Source organism: Patagioenas fasciata, chromosome 5 (assembly GCF_037038585.1).
Source record: "Patagioenas fasciata isolate bPatFas1 chromosome 5, bPatFas1.hap1, whole genome shotgun sequence".
In the NCBI taxonomy this organism is placed as follows: Eukaryota; Metazoa; Chordata; class Aves; order Columbiformes; family Columbidae; genus Patagioenas; species Patagioenas fasciata.
In genome coordinates, this window is record NC_092524.1 from 26,585,523 (window position 1) to 26,605,518 (window position 19,996).

The following is a 19,996-nucleotide window of genomic DNA, read 5'->3' on the forward strand; positions in this document are numbered from 1 at the left end:
CATATCGGACTGTTCTCATTTCAGGGATCTAACTGTCCTCTTTCAGCTTCCTCTACCCCTTTGAAGGCTAAAGGGACTTTAAAGGCTGTCAACAGCTAGTGCAGAAGCAGTAATGCTATCCTCAGGGATGCTGCTTGGATACTGCAGTCCATACTGTCAGGTACATGCTAATGAAATGAGCCCAGTTAGAGAGATTTTAGACGACTTTATTTGCTTTTTTGAGACCTTCATGTTAACCTGAATTGATGTTTAAGAAACATTTATAACTGGTTGTGTCAGAGAACCTTAATGCAACTGGGCAAGCCTCATGCATTCACAAAAGTGCATAGATACTTTCTGTTCTCATCCAAGTAATTTTTGTCTTTTCTCACCTTCCCCTTCTGATCTATAAACTGTTTAGTGCTGCAGAGGTGTTTGGTAGTTGGATATCATGCAGTTTAATTTACTAGAGCAAGTGGTACTATGTGGACATGCTTTTATTGGAGTTGAAAAGCAAAGGTATTTTGATGTGCTACAGGCATGAAGTTACCTGGGGCTTCTGTGTGTTTGTGTGTGCAGGCACGTGTAAGATTTTGTAAGATTTTCTCTGTCCATGACATATGAGCTGTGGAGCATCTGAAGCTCCCTGCAGAAGGAAGATCAAATTCCTGGACTGGGAATCTTCTCCCTGTGTTTTCTCCATTCTCTTGAAAAACTCCTGCACTAATAGTATAATCCCACTGGAGCACCTTCCTTCAAGGCAAGCCTCAGGCATTTGAAACTTCCCAGTATTATTAGGATAATGAGCTGTAACCTCTAACTAACATTTCTGTGGTACAGTTTTCTGAGGATTTACAATTTTTTCTTATGTTCTGGCTCGAAGTGTGATCATACTGATAAACAAGGATAAACATTATTCTGTGAATTTTTCAGGGGAGGTTAGGGCTGGGGCAGAGGAAAAAGATGAACGTGATGCAGATGGAGAACAGGGTGCCTAGTTAGGGCTGGCAGCTATGGACTGGCACCCTTTGGGCACTGAAGTACAGCGGATGAGCTGTGTGAGGAGCCCAGTGCTGGCTCCTGGCTCTGGACACAACTAATGCTTGTCTCTCTCTACCTTAAATCTGAGGAGAATAAGGATGGGGTGCTTGGTTTTGGACAGTTCCTTTGCCAACATTCGTAAGTACAGGAAGAGATTTTAAAGCTCCCTTGCAGTAGGAGAGCCAGCTGACCTCTAGCATCAGGGGAGAGTTGTGCACACGATTCAGCAGGTAAGGAAACAGGTCTGAGCTCTGACCTGATGTCCTTGTAAACAAAGCATTTAAACCATCCCATCCTCCCCCCTGCATACAGTCTGTGAAACAGCTTGTCTCACTTTGCTGTTAGACCCCGATGTCTGCTTTCTGTGTAGACTGAGTACAAACATAAACAATATCCACATGCAAACCATCTTGATCTCCAGAACAGCTTTTGGCCAGGCAAACTGGACCTGGTAAGAAATAATAGGTTACCAGCAGCTGGGCTTGTTTTTCTCAACAAATTCCTAATGTTGTTACAAATCTTGAAGTTTTGGGTTTTGAAAAGTTTTGAAACGTTTTGAAACATCTATAGGAACTCTGTACCATTGTGCCTAAATGTCGAATAATGTACACAGTGGACTAATGAGCTTCATAAGATTTCCGGAGGTTGTATAGCATCCTCCCCATGCTGCAGGTTTCAGTCTTGATTTGCTTTCAGCTCTGAGCTTCAAGAGGCTGTGAGCACACAATCTCCTTCCCTGCTCATCATTTCTGTTTGGCGGCCGGGATTAATAGCAGCCCATTTACCATTGCCCTTAGCACCCCTGCTTTAGCATACAGCTGTGTTGCCACTATGCAGGAGGCAGAGGAGGCTGTGCTATGCCAGCCAGCAGCAGCACACAGGGAAACCGCTTCCTGGAAGGGAGAAATACCCATATTCCCTTTTCTCCTCTGAGAGACAAGTGTGGATATTAACACAGAGAACAAAGAGGGTTTGAGAATCTGTTGTAGCATAATATTGGAGAAAAAGCCATATTCCTGTGGTTAGGCTGAATAAATAAGTTTCCCTTTGACTGTTCTTTGTTAACATTTTTCTGCTCCATCTTAAAGTGAATAACATGGGAGATGCCAGCGCTAAAGATAGGCTAGCATTTTTCTTCCAGACAGTTACAATTGAGGCAAAAGGGTGAAAAGCCAGAGTGTTTTAGCTCTGTACTGGAAAGGCCCCCCCGAATGCAGCTGGAAAAATAAATCTCCCTTCCATTCCTCCTGTGCTGCTGATTTTGAAGGTTTCTCTTGCAATGGTTTTTAGCACCGTAGACATCTTTCCTGTAAGGATTTCAGGAAGACCTAACAAATTCAATTTACTGAGGGTAATGACTGTATCAATAGTTTTGAGTCTGTCACCCACTACCCAGGCTTGAGATGTGGGCTGTGTGTGTATTTCCCTTCAGCAGTTGCCACTTATGGTGATGCTCAGGATGCCAGTGAGTGGGCACAAGCATCCTACGTCTGCACAGGAAGGAGCTGGGAGCCAAATGCTCACGGAGCAGCAGGATGGGTCTCAGGGCAGAGGGGCAACTGAGCACCCCAGGGTTGCCTTCTGCCCTATTTCTCACAGGAAATCACACAGCAGAATTTGTCTTTAATGCAACCTGTGTTTTATTCTTGTATCACTTCATATGTAAATCATCCTGTCCTCTCTGGTGAGAGGCACACCTGGTGGGGTAAGTACATGCTCCAACTTGAAATCAGTTATTTAATTCTATTCCTTATTTGTGTCCAGTCCTTTTCAAGCTCATCACCGTTTTTCCTCTGTGCTCATGTTGAAATTCTGTGTTAGCATAACGCTACTTGCGCTGGTGTGGCAGAGCTGTAACCCCCATGCCTTGTGTTGACCTGATGTGCCTAGAGGGGATTTGAAGGTGCAATATCATTGCTCTCCTTGCTTCAGGAAAAAGAGTCCTCTCTGTGCATCTTATGGGTAAGCTTTTCCTCCTTTTTTTTTTTTTTTCCCCCAAACATTTTAGTTATATTTGGTTTAATAAATTCATGGAGGATTTCTGGTTGCAATTTAGTGTCCACCCCAAGGGGCTGAGGACAGTCTACTCTCCTAGTGGCATGTGCACTGTTTCTGCTGTTGGGTGACTTCTGTCATCTCTGGGTTTCCAGTGACTCACCGGGAACACTTCAGAGTGGAGATGTCAGGAATGAATATGAGAAGGTGCTTGTCATTCCTGAAGGTTTCTGTGCTGGCATCCTGCAAATTAGTTTGTTTTAGGAGCTGGTTTATGATGACATGTCTTCTGATCCTTACCAGTTTTGTGGGTCTGATCCTCCAGAAGTGTGGTGGATGGGCTGTGGGAGACAGCCCTGGGTAAGAAACACCACACAACCATCGTTATCTACCCTCCAAAGCAACAGCAGAGCCGTGGGACAAAACAAAACTGAGGCATCTATTTAGCTGCCAGGCTGACGGTGAACAAATTGCTATGTAACAGGCTGACAGGCGAGCTCTTGCAAATCTGGTTGCTGTGGTTTATCAAACGTTAGCAGTGCTGGCGGTTTGCTGGCTGCTCTCCGAGGGGCTGGAGCTTCCCGGCAGTGTTAGCAGAGCACAGTGTGTGCATGAACGTCAGACTCTGTGTCTCCTGTCTTAGGTGTGGGCTTTTGAAGCCAGGATCAGCTTGGTTCTCCAGGCTGCATCTAGCCTTGCTTGAACCGCATCTCCCATGGCACGGCTCAGACTGAGCTGTCTTTTGTATATGTGCAAGATGGACATGGGGCTTGCATTTCTGTGGTGGAAAAAGCCTTGGGGAGGTGCAGATAGCTTGAAATCCCTGAGCAGCACTCAGGCTGCCTGTGCAGTGATGCACCTGTGCCCTGGATTTGCAGTTTAGCATCTCACAGCCGTCTTAAATATGCAGCGCTTCAGCAAGCTTGGCTCCTAACTTTAGGGATATTTTATAAGCTGTAAAGATGCAAGATTACATCCTGAGCAGGAAATAATCCATTAATAGCACAAGCAAGGGGAACTCACCTTCTTCTGAAGTAGGAGGCCATGGCACAGTATGGAGAGGTTGCCAGCTCAGCCCTTCAGGCTTTGTCAAGAAGTGGTATGTGGTCTTACACTTTAACTTGAGCAGCCACCTGAACTTGGCAGAATAATTAGTTGGGGGAATGAATTAACTCCCAAACAGCATTTCATCACATGTATGCGTGTATGTGTCCCTGTGCCTGGGCTGCCTAGTCTAGAGTGAGTGCTGTGAACAGAGCAGCCCAGCTCTTGACTGTAGAGCAAAGCAGCTCCACATATTTAATTGACGGTGCAATTAGTTTGACTGGTGCCAGGGGAGAAGGAAAAACTTCTTGCATAACCAATAACTGTGTTGTCAGAGTCATGTAACCATTTCTTCTGCCAGAGCATCAGCTTTAAGCGTATTAAATGTGTGAACTCATTAATTATGCACTTAAAACTAATGTGTTAGAAAAGGTCATGATATGCTATAAATAACATAGGATCAGATCCTGATTTTGGCTGCACTGGTGTCAGGCTGGCTTTGGTCCAACTGTACTCTGGAGCTGATCTGGATTTGCCCCGTGAGAATTCATGCTACTTGCCGATTTCACTGAGCACGTTTCTGGACTGGCTTGAAATGTATCCCCTGCTTTGTCATGCCCAGGATGCTTGGAGGCTTCACACAACCCTACACAAGTTTAACCAGCCTTGTGCTTTGGAAGCAGGGTGGATGATGTGTGCCCACCTGGCTGGGGCATTTGGTCCCTGCTCCCAGACAGAGTGGGAGCTGGCGGCAGTGATGGGGAGAGGCTTTGGGAGCTGGGACAAGAGGGAAGGGGCTTTGCCTTGCCATACTGATGTGAGACTGTGGAAGACTTTCTTTGAAAGCAAACCAAGATTTGCCTGTATCCAATTTCAAACAAAACAAAGCCACCATGATAATTTATGACTCTGTCTTGAACAGAGATTCTTTGTTTGGAAATATTTGCATTGAAGAGGTTGAAGTTATTTATTAGGAACTGGTGAAAGGGAAGTTTTCTTCCTTGGCTTGATTTAAAACCCTGTTGTTGTGGAAGATTTTTTTTTTTTTCCTTGTGAAGAAAATGACCTTTCTTGGGCAGGAGGGAAGGGGACTGGCGAGAAGGAAGAGAGGGAGGGAGAGAACACAGCTCGCTTGTGAAATGGCTCTTGGCTAATAGAAAACCATGTGAAGGATGTTTATGTGCTTGTTACTTTTATTCTTGGGTTCTGGCAAGGCAGTGTTTTCCCTTTGAGAAGTATTTGGAGGTCCTGACCGTGATCATTAAAGACCCATTTTTGTCTCTTTTCGCAACAACTTCTGATGTCTGAGAGAGCCTGCACTCTGCTGAATCTTTCAGGGAAATTCAGTGAGATGACATGGTTTTTCCACCATTCCTTCTGTAAAAGTAAACAGAAGGAAAGCAGCTTTGGAAACATAGGTTGTCACTTGTGCTTACTGTTAAACATTTGTTGTTAAGCTGAGTTGGTTGCATTTCAACCATATGTGGCTGGCATTTATCAGCTGGGAATGTATGTAAGCGGGTTTCACAGAGGCATGGATGTGATATCATGGTGACTCACACAGCTTCAAGTTACCCTGTGTTTTGGAGGGAGGCTGGATGGTTGGGTTTTGAAGAGTGGAAAGATGTAGAAGCACCAAACCCTGGAAGGACATTGCTCTGTCACTTTGCAGAGAGGCAGTTAAAGCAGGAATTGAGCTGCTGGAGCAGAACCAAATGGTGCAGGGAGAAGGGAGAGGCAGAAAGGAAAGAAACACCCAACTTCAGAGTGAAACTGGATGCACCCCACCTGCCTAAGGCGGCAAACAAGAGAGCCTGTTTTTAATCTACTTCCATTAGTAGCACCCCTGAGTTTACCCACCCTTGGGATCCAATGAAATGAAATGAAGCTTTGCCTGCTGCTTCTAGTTCTGAAGCATATTGACATTTTTATGTGACATTTTTGTTTGTTTCTCAAAATAAATATGAGAGTTATCAACCAACTTCTCCTTTCCCAGAAAAACAACCTAAAATAACCAATCCACTAGCTTTAGGAGTTTAATTTTATGACTGTATCTATGTGTGGTCGCACTAGGGAGGGTGACGACCTGTCCTGCTCCTCTGAGGCTGCAAGTTTCTGCTAAAGCACAAGGAAACCACAGGCACAGGTCTCCTGGGGAGCTGAGCAAGGAGGGGACTTGGAAAGCTCTGAGAAGGGAGGGTCCAATACTCTCAGCAACACCGGGACCTTCTCCGGCGTTTCACTGGCCTCATCCAAACTCAGCAGATAAGCAGTAGGAAACATCCTGAGCCATGAGGATCAGCCAAGACCTTGCACACATGTATGAGTGTGTTTCTGTAGGAAGCAAGGGTATCACATGGTGACAAGACCTTTCAGCCCATCGTACGTGAGCTAGGAACGTACTTGATAAAAATAGGCACTGCACATTTGGTAACAGCAGGGAAAGGTACAATCCCGGCTTTTCATGTACAATCCCAGTCTACCTATTAGTGTTGTCTGGGCTCCAGCAATGAACCTTGAGCCAAATTCTGGGGAGATTTATTCCTCACTCAGTATAATTCCATTTATTGAGTGGAGCTGCTTAGTCATTGCAAAATGTGGCCCAATTGTTTTTATTTAGACATTAATTTTGTTTTTCTAATCCTGCCCCTTGAAATGTTAACCCTACAGCCTATAAAAATAACCCTTTTCTCAGGCAGGACCAATATGGCATTTGGAAAGGAACCATATGCTGGCACTCGACTTCTGCTTTATTTAGATATGTTCTGGAGGTGGTGTTGATGCTCACTTGAAGATTAGTCTCCAAGTGCCTATGCAGGAATTAAGGAATTAAGGGTAGGAGATATAGCACACGTCCATAGAGACACGGACATGGGAGGACAAGCACGGAAAGCATGGGGACATGCAGCCTTTTGCCTCAGCCCACCTGCCTGTGGTGCCCGGGGGTCCTGCCTGACTCCTACCAAAAATTTCCATCAGTCTTTGTCTCAAGATTTGTGCAGCAAACACCACAGCCTTGAATGCTTCCCTCCACACCAGTGCTTGCTTCCCAATGGAGACCTGAGGCTGCTGGGGAAGCCTCTGTCCCCTATCCCCACGCAATTGTTACTAGATCTGCATAAACTTTTCTCCTAGGAATGTGCCAAATTGCTTTTTGGGCAGGCTAGAACTTCTGGCATCCACAGTATCCTTTGACAGTGAGTTGTGTGGTTCTGTTATTCCCTGTGCAAGAAAAATATTTCCTTTATTTTTCTTAAACCTGCTGTCCAATAACTTATATACTGCTCCAGCTCTTGTATTGTCAGAAATAATTAAGAAGTTCCTCATTGATCTTTGCAAACTATTCATGAACCTCCCTCCTATCTTCCTTTTTTCTTATCTTCCAAACCATAAGGTCCTGCTCTATTAAATTTCTGTTCAATGGCAGGAAATATAGATACCTTTTTTGATTTTTTGCTTTTTAATAACTAGACCTAAACAGAATACTCAAGATACCCGAGCACTGTCATTTTAGACAGTTGCCAGATTAGGATTTTTGTTTCGCTCTTGATTTCTTTCCTAGTAATTGTCAACTTTCTTATAACTTGATAATTACTGAGTAGCAAGTTGACTTAAGACTATCCCAAATTACTCCAGCATCTCTTTTACTCTCAGTAATTGCTGCTTTAGAGTACTTTATATTGAATATATAGTGAAGTATACGTAGTTTACAGTGTTGCAGGGAACAGACTTCATTTTCTGATATTGCCATATCCTGCTTGACTGTTCACTCTAGTCTCTGTTCAGCCAGAGGGCCAAAGACTTTCTAGCGAGCTTCCTTCTTCCAATGTGTTTGCAAAAGTTTATAGCGGAAGCTTCTAGTCTTTTAAAAGCCATTCTCCAGAATACTTTTTAAAGCATGTCCTATTATGATTTAACATCCCAGCATTTATGATCCTTTCTGTTTTCCCCCTTTGGACATGACTTATGCTTTTTTCAGGATATCTTTTTACTTATAATAATATTATTTAATCTACTATTTAACTATGCTAGCCATTTTTATTATTTTTGAAAAGTCTTTCTGGTAGTTAAATTTATCATGGACTGCTAATATCCGAAGAGTCTAGATATCTGCAATCCTTTTTTACTCTATAGACTTCTTTTAATTTTCTTCCTTGAAGCTAAGGCTTTACTGTAGAGTATGTGGGGATGAAGTTTCACCCTACAGAGCCATGAAATTTGAATGCTTGATTATCTCTGTTACAAATTGTTTCCTGATTGCATCTGTATACTCCTTGAGCTAAATCAACAGCCCCCTGAGGCTTCTGGGTGCTCAGACTTGCTGCTCTGGACAGCACTGTTTATAGTACCAAAACGTAGCATCCCCATCAGGCCTTTTCATAATATTTACCTGACCTGTATGAGGTTAGGTGAAATTTCTCATTATTGCTTTATTGACTACCTTTGTACACTCTTTTTCCATCAGAATGGTTCATCCATTGCAGCATCCCCTCTGGGCGCTCTGGATCACCACCCTAGTCATATACTGATCCTATGGAGGTGTGACATCTCCATCTGCAAGGATTTTATGGTAATTGCTGAAACTGTTTACTTAGCTATGTTGTTCAGCTCAGGGTTTTTTTCACATAAAGTATTGCTCCTCTCTTGGTTGTTCTACTCAGCCATCATGTACTTTGATGTCTTGTTGGTCAGCTCCTTTTCACTAGGCTCCTGAAGCAACCATGTTTCAGCTCAAATATCATGCCACCCTCTTCTCTGGGATGCTCACATTAAGCTCTCTTACCTCCCTGATCCAAAGACATATTCATGCTGACAAAATAAGTCCTTTCCTAAGGCAGAAACAACATGAGATCCCTGTATGGCAGAGGGAGGACAGCCACCAGGCTCAGGTTGCTGAGCAAGGGGATGGGACACCTGAGGCCATGTGCAAGGCTGGCAACATGTAAATATTATTCATCAGCTTTCTCAGCCTGAAATCCTAGCACAATTCACCAGCAAGTGGCAGGACAATTTTTTCTCCACAGTTCCCAAAAGTATCCACTGAGCAGCAGAAAGCATGTGCATGTCCCTGAAGGGGAGGTACCTGTGGTCAGCCAGGGTCTGCACACAGCCTCCGATGGGTGACATGGGGAGTTGGGACCAGAGGGTCTCGTGCTCTGGGCAAGGCTCTCCAGCAAAGCAAATCCTCCTTCTTTGGCGCAGGTGACCTCACCGTGCAACTGTGCATTTTATAATCCATAACATCACATTGCTGGGCATTTGTCCTCTGAATAAATTCATTCACCAATCAAACGCATCTCCCATGGCTGCAAACCAACAGACCTCCATCTGCAGGAATTAATGGACCAAGCCTTATCAATTTCCAGCTCTCCTACAGGGAAACTGAGGTCCGGAGAGAAGCAGCTTGCTCAGGGCCGTGCAGTGCACCAACAGCACTCTGTCCCCTAACTCTTCATCTCTCCTGTGAGCACAGCAGCATTTTCTGTCCCCAAACAAGTAGTAAACCCCAGGAACCCCAACCTCCAGTGGCCCTGTTCTGAGCCCTGGACCACCTTCACATCTAAAGCTGAGCAGAAATCAGCAATCCTGCCCCTTCCCCTGCTCTATCCTCTTGCTTGCTTTACCTGTACTGTAAAAACACACAGGGACACTTTATCCAGGTCACCCCTATTCTGGGGCTTGAAGCCTGTGACATGCTGCCATGTCCTCTGTGAACATCTTAGGACTGTCCTGGACCTGAGGGGCATAAGGAAAACACACCAGGTCACACTGCAGTGAGCTGGCTCCTCTGGGCTTTGCTGGGCTCACTGCAGACTGGGAGCTACATGCCAGGCTCCTCCTGGACTGCTTCAGGTCGTTCCCTGCACCTCTGCTGTGTGGAAAAGGAGGGCAGTGCCACTGCGCAGCCTCATCTAAGTGTTCCTGCTCCAGCAGGGGGATTGGACTAGATGATCTTTGAGGTCCCTTCCAATCCCTAACATTCTGTGATTCTGTGGCAGGACTCAGGACCTTTGAGGGTTATTTTCTTGCACCCCTAGTGATTGTGTCCCTGTGAAACACCAGTTTTGGATCACTTAAGGAGTCTGGCCCACAGCAAGCTACCTCTTTCACTGTGTTCCTCCAAATATAAATAGGGTTGACATAATGTTTAGCTCGGCCTTCCCCAAGTACATTTTTGTTTTGTGAAGCTCTGGTTTGTTAGTGCTCCCAGCTGAATAAAACCTGCCCCAAGGAAGCAGTGCTGTGCCCGCAGAGCACCCCTTTCCTACTGCCATGCACCCCATCCATCACACAGTGCTCTGCTCTTTTGCCATCATGCTGAAGTAAACAAACTTCACTGAAAGCTGTAACTGTACTTACTGTTTGTGCTGCCTGCCTGCTGCTCCCTAGTCTTCCCTGTGCTTGCAACTTTGATTTACAGCCCGGTGACTGCTTGTCTCTGTAACCTCAGCAGATTCACATTTTCCATTTTGCTATATCTCTCAGCATGATGTGCGCTCAAGTGGGACAGCACGTCAGACTCGGCCTCCTTAACAGCTTGTAAAGTACATCATGGTTCTCAAAGTGAGTGTTATTTTTACTGTCTCCCTCTGCTTGCTGGTGGCACTGATCTGAAGGGAACTCTCACAGCTGTGTCCTGGCTACCCCAGGCTTTGGTCAACAGCTTCCATCACACCTAATGAGGTGATGGCATCACGTAGGCTGCCTGGGTGAGGGATGCCTGCGCCCCGGAGTGGGACGAGGCTTCTCTGTCCATCCTCAGCCTTGTTTCATGGTTCCCTGGACACGGCCCCAGCCAGAATCAGGCTTTCCACATGTTTCACTTTGTGCATGCCTGCAAAAACCTCTGTGTTGGATTCATTATGGAGATCTCTCCTCCTACCTCTGAGTGCCACAGCATGTAGAATAATTAATTAAAAATATTAATAAATATTTCCTGTCGAAATGTTGTGAGGTTGTTTTTGTGGGGTTTTTTTTGTTTGTTTGTGTTTTTTTTGGCCAGGAAATTGCTTGCTTATTTTTTGTGCTGTGTTGTTTTTTCTGTGCCCAGCTTAAATACTTGTTCTTGATTAAAACTGGAAAACTCTGAGTTTGTCTCTCATGCAGAGATGCCTCACAGGAGGCACAGCTCAGCAGCCTGACACTGCCCTTTTCTCAGCTGGGGTGGGTGAAGGCATCTCCCTGCTCGCCCTGGGGCTGTGCCAGCCCCCTGAGGCAGGGCTGCTAGGATGGGTGCTGGCAAGGCAGGGAGGGCGCTGGTACCATTTTGGGGGGACTCAGGCAGAAGGGAAGGGAGAGATGCCCAAGCAATAGCTAAAGTAAACATTTCAAAATGCTCTGCTTTTGTTTCTTTTACTAGACAGAGAGCCATTTCTGCCTCTTTTTCAGTCTGACTCTAAGAGCTGCCGTTGATTTCAGACCCAGCCAACAGAGCCGGGTACGGAGGCAGAGGGCTGGAAGAAAACGCGTCCTGCCGCACATCAGCCGCGGACCGAGGTAACCTTTTCAGTCGCTCCTGTAAAAACTGTTCAAGTGCCTCTGTCAGAGTCTTCAGACTTCAAAAACATTGTTAAGACTTTTTAGTTAATGATGCTATAATAGGAAAGCATTAAGGCTCCCTTGTTATCAGCAAAAGGCTTCTTGAGGACAGTTGTGTGTGAGCATGGGAGCAGCCCATGGCACAGGCACTCGCCTGTCCCAAGGGCACACGTTGTTCACTCACAAGCTGTGGGACCACGGCTCTGGTTAAAGTTTTCTAGTGCAGACAGCTAAGCCCAGCGTGCCTCAGCCCTGCCTGCCTTTGAGGATGCTTTAACCTGATTAAAACTCAGGAAGAGCTCTGACCTTTTTGTGTTGCTCATCTAGCATGGTTAATACAATCCCAGCCTCAGCTGCTCTCACTGTGTTGCAGCTCCTTGGAGATCTTCCAGCCACCTGCAAACATGCCCTAACACCCACACACAACACTTGTAAAAGAGGGGATACAGCCTACCCGTGATTACCTGAAGAAATCTGATTTTATCTGTGATTCACAGATGTGTGTGCTAAACACAAACCCAGCAGATCATGTGTACCTCCTGCTCGAGTGCACCAAACACAAACTCACAGTTTTGTTTACCTTGGCACTGCACGCATATACTGAATGCAAAATGTGTTGTCACAGCACAGGGTTAGTCTTTCAAGCAATACAACTCTCCTGTGTGTGCAGTAAAAGACAAACTGGACAAGTAGCTCTGTGAGAGAAGCGGCAGAGGCCGAGAGCTGCCTCCAGCACAGTGTTGCTGCTGGGTGGCAGTGCTGCTGAAGCATCTTCAGCTGGCCCCCGCACAGCCAGAGCTGCGAGCGGAACACAAAGACTCCTTGTGGTCTGGGGCTGTTGTGGTCCGACTGAACTGCAGAGAAAACTGTTACATTAATATTTACCTGAACCACAAGCACAGCTCCATGTGCTGCCCAGTAATGCATGTGCTTAGCGTATGTCCTGCATGCAGATTTCTGTGTGTTTCCGTATGTAAATCCCTAAGAGTATGCATGCACTATGCAGCACCCATAAAGACACATGCAAACTCTGACGTGCCTCACACACCTGTGTGCCCACACTACACTTCACATTGAAAACTTCACTACGCGGAGGAAACTGCAGTCTCTGGCACTGGCTGGAACGCAGGAGCGGGCAAGGGTCTTAGGGATGGCCAGTGTATAGAAGGCAGATTTCGAACTGAAATGCCACTGGGATTTGAAAGGTGAGACTTCATGACACTTTGGTGGCTAACAAGTGTGTTAGTTTCTGGTTTCTTGGTTTCATAGTTTCTGGTTTCTCGGTATCTGAATACTGTATATACATCCACTAGTAAGTGACAATTACCATAGGATATTAGCTGGCCAGCACAGGACAACTAGAGGGAAAAGGTGATTGCCATTAATGGCGGTGGCACTGAGAGTCACTTCTGACAAGTCAAAGCCAGCCCTTGGCTTGCTGGGAAAGGGCCTATGAATAACACACAATGCAAGTGCTTGTTGTCCGTAAAACCGAAATCCATAAAAAGAGCACCAGTAACTCTCAAATTATGACTGCTTGTTCTTGGATCATGCTCACTGTGTTTCAGCTGCAGTCTCACAAGGACATAGCCTAAGGCTCTGGTTTAATGTCTACCCAGGAGTTTGCAGTGACCATGTAATAAGCTGAGGGTTTTGCTAAGGCACAGCATTACAAGCAAGCTGGGCTACTGCTAGCTTAGCTGCTGTCATGGTTGTGCCCAAAGATGCTGAGGCAGGAGGTTTGGGCTCCTCTTGACTTGCAGAGCCACTGTGTCAGCCTGTGAGCCAAGGTTTCACCTCAGGCTTCTCATTCGTTATGTACATGCTGGGGCAGGGGAATGACAAGCAAGTCCAGGACAAGGCTGAGTGTGCCAGGGGCTGTTAGTAGCCCTCTAAATCCTTGGAGGAAGCTTGCAGATGTGAGTTAATGCATTTATTGGAAATAAAACATTTACTAGAAAATAAATAACAGGAACCTCAGTTGTGATGTTGTAAGCATAATCACACAGGTACCACTCTGGCCCTCTCCCATGAAACAAAATCAGAGCAGGATTACTTTATTGTATTTTGTGGTGCTGACTGCTGGTGCTCAAATATTTGAGGTTGGAAGGGCCAGCTGAAGTGCTATTTGTTCCCCAAAATCTTGAGCATTTTGAGGAGGATTCTTGCTGGAGGCAACATGAATATATCAGAGCTGTCTTTTCTGTCTCCCATCAGGAAAGCTGAGGCAGAAGAAATAGTGTAAGATTAGAGGAAAACAGGGGTGAGTGTTGAAAGGCTTGGACACCATGGAAATCTTTGTTGACACTTGACACCCAGCAATGCTGAGCGTGTGACAAGCTGTGCAAGTTGGTACCGCTCTGGATCCTAGGGAAGCCAGAGATGACACTGAAAAAAGATTATGCCTGATAGCGTCAGGATGCAGAAGAACTAGGAAGGGCAGGCTGGGCCCTGGAAGTCTTGTTGTGCAGATGGGCAGCATGGTAATAAACATGGTGAGGCCGCACTTCAAATATTGTGTTCAGTTTTGAGCCTGTCACTGCAAGAAAGACATTGAGGTGCTGGAGAGAGTTCAGAGAAGGGCAACGAAGGTGGTGAGGGGTCTGGAGCACAAGTCTGATGAGGAGTGGCTGAGAGAACTGGGGCTGTTTAGCCTGGAGAAAAGGAGGCTGAGGGGAGACCTTATTGCTGTCTACAACTACTTGAAAGGAGGTTGTAGCATGGAGGATGTTGGTCTGTTCTCCCAAGTAACAAGTGATAGGACAAGAGGAAATGGCCTCAAGTTGCACTAGGGGAGGTTTAGATTAGATATTAGGAAAAAAAATATTCACTGAAAGGGTTGTGAAGCAGTAGAACAGGCTGTCCAGCGAAATGGTGGAGCCACCATCTCTGGAAGTGTTTAGAAGATGCATAGCTGAGGTCCTTAGGGACTTGGTTTAGAGGTGGACTTGACAGTGCTAGGTTAATGGTTGGACTTGATGGTCTTAAAGGTCTTTTCCAACCAAAACAATTCTATGGTTCTATGAAAGAGTGTTCTCTGTTATCTGTTTTGCCCTCAGTCGTACCACTGAGCCTGCTGTAAGCTCCCCTTTGTGCTCCCCGTGCTTTCTGCAGGGCTGTATCTGAGCTGAGGTCAGGCTTTCTTTGCAGTTAACTGTCCTGGGACAAAGAGACACCAAATAAAATCCAAAAGATAAACGATGCCTGTTAATCCGTTCTGTGTGTCCCAGCCACCTGGCTTTGTTGTTTCATGGCCAGCAGCTTTCCCTCTGTGCGATGTTCCCTGGAGACCAAATGCATAAACCCTCAGCTCCTCACATATCAGGTTCCAGCAGACAGAGATCCAAAAAGGCTTTTAGAAGAGGGATTTCTGCTAGCTTGCTGACTATTGATCAGTGCAAAGAACAAAATGCTCTTCATGCAGTGGAACCCTCCTATCTCTATATCTTTAGCAATAAAACCAAATACTAGCTTCTGAAGTGCAAAGTACAGCCAGGGCACTGCATGGCCAACCTAAGGCTGCTGCTTTTCACTGGCGCCTTGCTTCTGACTTCTGCTTCTAACAAGTGAGTCAGCAGAGAAGATTTTGTGATGAAATGTGGGATGCAGTTAATATTTTTTTGTTGATTCTGCAAAAGTCTCTGCGTGAGTGGGAAGCACACCCCTCCCTGCCTGCATGCTTCCTTTCCCAACAGCCTCGTGCCTAACTGTAGTAATGTGTGCCCTTGATGCACCTCAGTGTCCTGTCTGTAGGACATCAACCTAGGTGAGCAGGCTGGGGCTGGATGTAATTCTTCTTCCATGAGTCTGATCCAGGGCTTTTTTCCTGGGTAGGAAGACAGTCATGGAAACAACTCATAGGAGGTGCTGATATTCAACAAGTAGGTGATGTGGTTGGAAGCATGTTGCACTCTCCATAGGGGACCGGCTTGCAGCAGAAGAGCTTTACTCCGGACTGGTGTGACAGGGTGTCCCAGCCCAGACAGGATGAATCTACCCATGGATCAGCACAACCTTCAGGTAAGAAAGTCATCTGTCTGGATCAGTGTACCTTGCCTGGATAACCAGCAAAGGGGAAGTGTGCTGGGCATTAGGGATTTATTCTGTGCTATCCTGGTTCTCTTACACATGAATGTATGGCACATGAGGGTGCAGCAGTTGTTTGCACAGCTGTGCAGAGCAGCAGAAGCTTTCAGTGTGGCTCTGGGGCTTCCACAGACCTCTTTGGGCTACTGTGGTCAAACAAGAGTGGCTTTTGCTTGCCTGGGACCAACTGGCAGGGCTGTACCAAAGCCACACTGCAGGTGAGGGACACTCCAGCTTGCTCAGCTCTGGGCAGGTGTATTATTTAGGCCATAGCTTCAGAAAATAGGATTGCAGAACCAGCTGTATCCAGGAGATGTTATTTAGTAACTTATTTAATTATTTATTGTAGGTCTATATTAATTTATGCATTTATTTTTAATACATTTTCCTTTTTATTTTATTTATGCATTTTATATTCCGGTATCTGCTTACTGCAGGAGTAGAGTTAGTCATGTCAATACCAGATATTGAATCTGTTGTACTGCCAGATCTCAGAAGACAAAGCCAAGGCTGAACATTCACCCCAAAGTCAGCACTTCCTAGTCCTGAAGACCTAAATCCAAACCAGGACTCACCATATCTTTAGGAACCCGTACCTAACTTTTCAGTGTCACAATCACTCCAGTTTAAACCTACAGATGCTCAGCTATTTGTAGAAATCAAGTTTCTGGTTGTCTGCCCAACAGTGCTGGCTGAAGTCTCAGAGAGGACTGGCCTGACCCCATAACTGTCCTCAGATCAGGTCTCCTAGAATAGACCTCAGATAAATGTCAACAAACAATGGCATTTATGTGTTACTTTATCCACCATACAGCCGATAGAGCATTAACTTTTGGTAGGACAGAAACCAAGGCTTATGTCCGTCCTTACTCTGCCTGATTTGACTCTGGGAATCAACCTAATTTCTCCACATCTTGGAGGACAGCGTGGCTAGGGGCGTCTGCAAAGCCCCTGGCCACAGCTCTGTGGCTGGTTTTGTCACCCTAGGCAGGGTCTCAGACTTCACAGTCCTGAGGACAGAGCTGCTGCTCTTAGCCAGGAAGCTGTCATCCAAGCCATTCTCCTTGGCCACTCATGTTGGCTACTTTAGCCGATTTCCAGCTTGCTCTGCTGCTACCTTAACAACCTAAGAACCTCCCCACCTTGTAAAGTAAGCCCTGAGAACCTAATTGTAGGCTGTTCCTGTTCGTGGGTGGGAAGATGCCTGCAAGCCTGGCATTGCCATGCAACTGGGCCTTTTTGTGAGTGTAGCCCTGCTTGCTGCCAGCTGCAACCATGTCTTAGCACAGCAGCAGCATGTGGGGAGCTGGTGGTGAGGCAGCAGTGTGCAACTATTCAACACTCTCATGCCTGCTCAAAGCATCTCAGAGAGCGGAGATGATTTCAAAAACATCTTCAGATCCCAGAGCTCACAAGCATCTCAGGAGACGCTTACAAGACCAGTTCTGGTTTCAATCAGTGGAGGTCTATGGTATACACCTTATGGGGAAGGTGCTCTTGAAGGAAAGGGTACAGAGTTTTGAGTTGCTCTTTGAGATTTATAATCCTAGCAGTTTTTAAAAGCAGATCTTCAGGTGTGTTTAATACCATGGACACACAGAGGGCTCAAGGTGCCTAAGGCAAGAGTGAGAGGATTACTCTTTACATATAGGTTCATTAGAACAGTGTTCTGATGTAACAGAATCAGATACTGATTCTCTTCTGGACAGAGGACTTGGTGGCAATCTGTGCCACTCACCTCTACCTGCTCAACCATGACTCCAGGCTTTGAAAAACACGAATTATGTGCAGAAAAAGTTTTGCGACTAAACAAAGAATGCGTATTGGTTCCTTTTCCTTGTTTTCAGATACAGCCTGTATCCTATTGGGTACAATTAGGTCAGTAGTCTCAAGCACTTTTCTATACACAGGAGGAGTAGAAACATGTTTTCTTTCCTGAACAGAAACTGAGAGTCTTGTGCAAAACCAAAAGCCAGGGTTTAAAGATAGTGATAAATGTATCTTGGTAACGATAAAATCTGAAACAACAGAGGACTGGATGAAGTGCCAGATGGGAGTGTGAGCATTTTGTGGCTGAGTGGTGAAAGGAAAGGGTTTGCTTGTGTCCAGACCAGGTGTAAGCCATAAGCCAGAATTCTTGTGCTTGGAGTTGTCATCCCTGTTGCAAGGCCTATAACTTCCACCTTCCTCTACGCAGCACCGTACCTTCTTTCCCACTCTGCAGCTGCTCCTAATGGGCTCTCATGGATGCTATGCAAGCCCTGTGCTGGAGGAGTCCTGGCAGAAGTTACCTCTCCAGCTGTAGCCCTGAGCTGTTGTTGCTCCCCCATGTTGTAGATTCATCACCTGTCATGCATCTTGATGTGGTTTCATCTGATGTCCTGCAGAAGAAGGCACCTGCAGGGCTGTTGAGGTGGGAGCTGCGTGTGCTGTGACTTCATGCTCTGGGCCAGGGTCTGCCACCTCTGCCCACAGGGTGGCCGTGCTTGCTGCCCCTCTGCCTCTGGGAGCTGCTGTTTTGGGGCTGCCTGGCAGCTGCACCCAGCAATTTTTCTCTTTTAGCTTTCCCCTCTCTGTGCGCATCGCAGGGACGTCTTTGCCCCTATGCTGACTTACTGCCAACAAGTGTACGTATAGACCTCGCTATATATAAACAAGCAGGGTCAGAACTCTATTTTTAGTCTATCTCAAAATATTTCCCTTGCTGTGCACTTCTTGCCACTGATTTCTAGTCCTGTCTCCTTGCTGCAAAAAACTCCATGAGGTGAGTGAGGTCTGTCAGCCCCGCGATCAGGGTGAGGGTACTGGGGAGAAAACAGGGCTATGGGACATGCCCAGCACCAGGCTTCCCATGACCACAAGCTCAGGGTCAATTCTGCTAAAACATCCCCTTGGCATTTCAGGTGAGGAAGTCTTCAGAACAATTTTTAGCATTCAGAGTTAACACACTGTGAAACGAAAGCCCAGCAGCTCACCTATACTGGAGCCAGCTGTGTGCACAGGCAGGGAGTATTGGGATGAGTTGGGCACTGCAGGACACTTGCCCCACCACTGTAAGTCTCTCCTGCAGTACTGGGTAGACACAGTTTTTGCCCTCTCTAGGACTGAGCTTTGCTTCCTCTTATAGCAGGTAGGGTTGGGTTAGTACAGAGAAAGAGCAGTTCATTTATCTTGTGCTGGTACGTGATGTGTTTGGTGCTGTGCGGTGGCTCCTGTCATGCCTCAGACATTTTCTGAGAGCCATCACAGCAGTAATGAATGAAGTGCTGCCTCTGGGCTGCAGACCAGGGGGATTTTTGGGAATTTCCTTTCTGCATTGGCTTTTTATCTTCCTGAAGCTTCCTTAGGAGTTGTTTGCAGTACAGCTGGTGTGTCACTGCTGCTGTTTAACCTGGCTGCATGGAGACAGGCAGGCAGTTGACCTAAAGCTGGAGAGGGAATGTTTTTGTGGATGGAAACAGATGAGCATAAAAGGGAGGGCTTGGCTGTGAGTGGTATGGGAAGGGGATGGAGGAGACGTGTGAGAAGGCAGAAGGGGTGAACCCTGGGGACTATGACTACTCCTCTTGCAGTGACAGCTCTTTCCCCTAGCTGCATGCTCCCCCTGCCACCACAGCCCCTCTCCTCTGGCTCCTTGGGGCACCAGTTTGAGGGGTGCACACCCAGCCTGCTCTGGGAAGGCCCAGCAGTATCATGTGGTCATCTCTCCTACCTCGGTCACTCAGTCTGACACCCAGCGACAAGGACATCCCTGTGGGATGGTTTGCTTTGAAGGGCTCCAGGTTGTGAAGAGCTCCCCTTTTCCATAGCTTTGCTAAGCCATTGCAAGCTATGGTGATGCTGCTGAGCTGGGGCAGCTGCCTGTGTGTACGTGCTGCAGCCCAGGATGAACTGATCATCTTTTATTATGGGCTGAGCTCAATTTCATTTGTCTTGCAAAAGTCCTAGCTCATCCTGTGTGCATGGTCACTTACTCATGGTAACTCATGTCACTGTAGCTCAGCTCCAAGTCCCAGCTCTGACTGTAAATCCTTTTTTAAGGATTTTTTTTTTCTTACTATCTTGGCTCCTGGAAGCCTCTGGTCTGGCAAAAATCTCTGCTTTTGCTTTTATAACACTTTCCGTACTTCCTGTCTATGGAAAGAAAAAGCTTGAAAGTGGGATTCCGGTATTCTCAGTAGGCTTGGAAAAGAGAGGGGAAATGTATCAACTATTAAGAAATAATAATGACTTTCTTGCAGCTTCATATCAGGAGTTGATTTGAGAAAACAAGGGCCTCACTGAAAGAGGAACACCATAGCTTTTTTCTCAT

The 19,996-nt window shown here is 46.2% G+C and overlaps 1 protein-coding gene across 1 annotated transcript in view; it reads left to right on the top strand.

Moving 5' to 3' along the window:
* Positions 1–15,182: 15,182 nt before the first annotated feature.
* Positions 15,183–19,996, top strand: part of ACCS (1-aminocyclopropane-1-carboxylate synthase homolog (inactive)) — a 61,997-nt gene continuing 57,183 nt past the window's right edge. The window contains exon 1 of the mRNA XM_065839148.2: positions 15,183–15,618. The gene's annotated coding sequence lies outside the window, so the exon portion shown is untranslated. The remainder of the gene's footprint in view (positions 15,619–19,996) is intronic.